This window comes from Octopus sinensis, linkage group LG25 (assembly GCF_006345805.1).
Source record: "Octopus sinensis linkage group LG25, ASM634580v1, whole genome shotgun sequence".
Classification (NCBI taxonomy): domain Eukaryota; kingdom Metazoa; phylum Mollusca; class Cephalopoda; order Octopoda; family Octopodidae; genus Octopus; species Octopus sinensis.
The window spans coordinates 24,681,248-24,683,747 of record NC_043021.1 but is presented as its reverse complement, the minus strand read 5'-3'; the positions used below and the strand labels follow the sequence as shown (position 1 = coordinate 24,683,747).

The 2,500-nt window shown below is 36.3% G+C and overlaps 1 long non-coding RNA gene across 1 annotated transcript in view; it reads left to right on the top strand.

Annotated features, from left to right (window-relative positions):
- Window positions 1–1,749: 1,749 nt before the first annotated feature.
- LOC118767878 overlaps window positions 1,750–2,500 on the top strand; it is a 23,434-nt gene continuing 22,683 nt past the window's right edge. The window contains exon 1 of the long non-coding RNA XR_005003783.1: window positions 1,750–2,199. This is a non-coding gene — a long non-coding RNA (uncharacterized LOC118767878). The remainder of the gene's footprint in view (window positions 2,200–2,500) is intronic.

Genomic DNA, 2,500 nt, shown 5'->3' with positions numbered 1-2,500 from the left:
TTCGGTAGAATCAAACTTGTTCAATTTTTCATTTGTGGTTGAATTCATATAAACTAGTTTATTGTAAGAGAGAATTATGGCTTCATTTTGACCCCATATTCTATGATGTGGCTCATGGCAAAGTTATCTCACTTGCTTCACATGCTGACTTTAGCTATTGACTGTGGTCATTCTGGAGCATTGAAGTGTTGAGTCAAATTGATTTCTTTCAAGCCTGGTGTTTAGTCGATCAGTTTTCTTTATTTTTTGCTTAAGTTGACGTTTGGGGAAGTAAACAAACCAACACCAGTTGTCAAACAGTGAAGGACAAAGACAACCGTGTCTATGCAGACACACATTATACACCCACCATGTGATGGGCTTTTTCTATTGTTCTTGTTTATCAGATTCACTTAAAGCATTGTGTAGCCCTGGGCTATAGACAAAGGCACTTAGCCAAAGTGTTAGATAGTGGGACTGAACCTGAAACCAACGTAACCACGGCTCTGTGTGTGTGTGTGTGTGTGTGTATCTATTTAATTCCAAGTTTGTAGGCAGTTATTAAGTGACATGCAAGTTGGCTCTGGTGTTACTTTGTAACTTCTGATTAGAATAAACTTTACAAATGGACAGATCTTAAGGGTCCCTCCTGAAGCATAAATAATTTTGGGTCTGGCTTTCTATTGGACTCCTCTTTCGAAGGAGTTTTTAGTATCCTTGGATTAATTAAAGAGAAAACCTGATCAGAATATTAAGGGATGGTCATTTGATGGATTGTCTTCTGTTTTAGAAAACACTTTCAGGAACAGCAGGCATACATTGTGCATCAACTATAAACTCTTATTCTGTGATGTTGTCATTGGTGGTGGCCATGGTCCTGTAGATATTAATGTTTTTAGCTGCTGGGAAATCCAGACTAGTCTTGTTTGTCATTGGTCACAGTTGGGTTGTCCAAGCATCGTTAGTAAATTAATCTGCAAAGTGGATTAGTTTTGGAGTTAGAAAGTTTTAACAGAAAGTAGATTCAAGAGGTTTAAAAGACCAGTAATGGCTATCATCATCATCATCATCATCATCATGGAAATACTGGAATTTGGGCATAAATTGATTTAACAAAAATTAGATTTCGTTTTCGCAGTTTTGAGTTCAAAATTCTTTTGGAGTTTTAAGCATTCCCTGATGTTTCCATGTCAAACAATCCAGCTAATATAATACCAGTAATATATTGAGTGTTGTTGAATTTGATCAGTCCAGCCTTTTATCAATTTCTTCCTTATTTGGAAGGGAAAAGAAGAGGCTATTACTCCCAAATTGGTTTTAACTCAAAAGTTCCTCAACTTGTCTTGGACAAGGCTACCAACTTTTTTGGTAGATTTTTCAAGAACAATGCCGACTTCAATACAAAACAATCATCTTGTTATTGCAAGTCATTTTACTCTTAAAATCTTCTGAATTCTAAGAAGTAATGATTGGTTTCTAAAATTTATCCAGCTTCTCTCATCTTAATGATTTACAACAACTGGCATTAGTAAAAAAAGAAAGAAAAAGAAAAATAGAAAATTTTTTTCTTTTTTTTTTTGCCGAGACTCTGTACTGCACACATCTAATGTATGTGTGTGTTGTGCAGATTATATCTATGAAAGATCATATATATATGTGTATGTATACACACATATATATCTCCTTTAGAAAACCTTTCTTTCACCCCACTTCTCTCTCTCTCTCTCTCTCTCTCTCTCTCTCTCTATATATATATATATATATATATATATATATATATATATATATGAGAGAGAGAGAAAGAATGTGTGGTTGGCGTTAGGAAAAGGCATCCAGCTGTAGAAACCATGCCCAGACCTACATGGAATCTGGCAAAATCCTCTGGCTTGTCTGTTCTTGCCAGGCCATCCAACCCATGCCAGCATGAAGAAGCGGATGTTAAATGATGATGATGATGATGTGTTTTTCTGTTTATTTGTTGAATGTCTGGTGTCATGTGGATAAGTTTACTGATTACTTTGCCAACGATGGACAGGCAAGACTTTCTGGGATTTTGGTGAATCTTCTAAAGCTTACTACATAACCAAGATAGGCATCTTTCTTCCTCTGTAACTCTCTCTCTCTCTGTCTGTCTCCCTCTCTTTCTCAATAGAGATAGTTTTTCAAACACTGCATGTTAAAAAATGTATTCTAATTGCAGATTTGCAGCTTTCTATGCAGGTATGTAACACTACACTTGTGGGTAAGAATGAGAAGTACCATTCTCAAAGGGTGTGTGTGTGTGTGTGTGTGTGTGTGTGTACTAGATAGACTAAGTACCCCATTCGCACACGGCAGGGTGCAATGCGGTGTTTGAATTTGAAGTACAAAGTATTTCGTTGTTATGGAGGAGAATTGCCCTATTTATTTATTTGCCAGAGTTTGTTTTGCATCTTGGAAAATTCAATAAAATACATACCAAATACTGACTTGAGTTAGTTGACTATTCTGTTGTTACTACGATTATCTGGGGGCAGGGGTG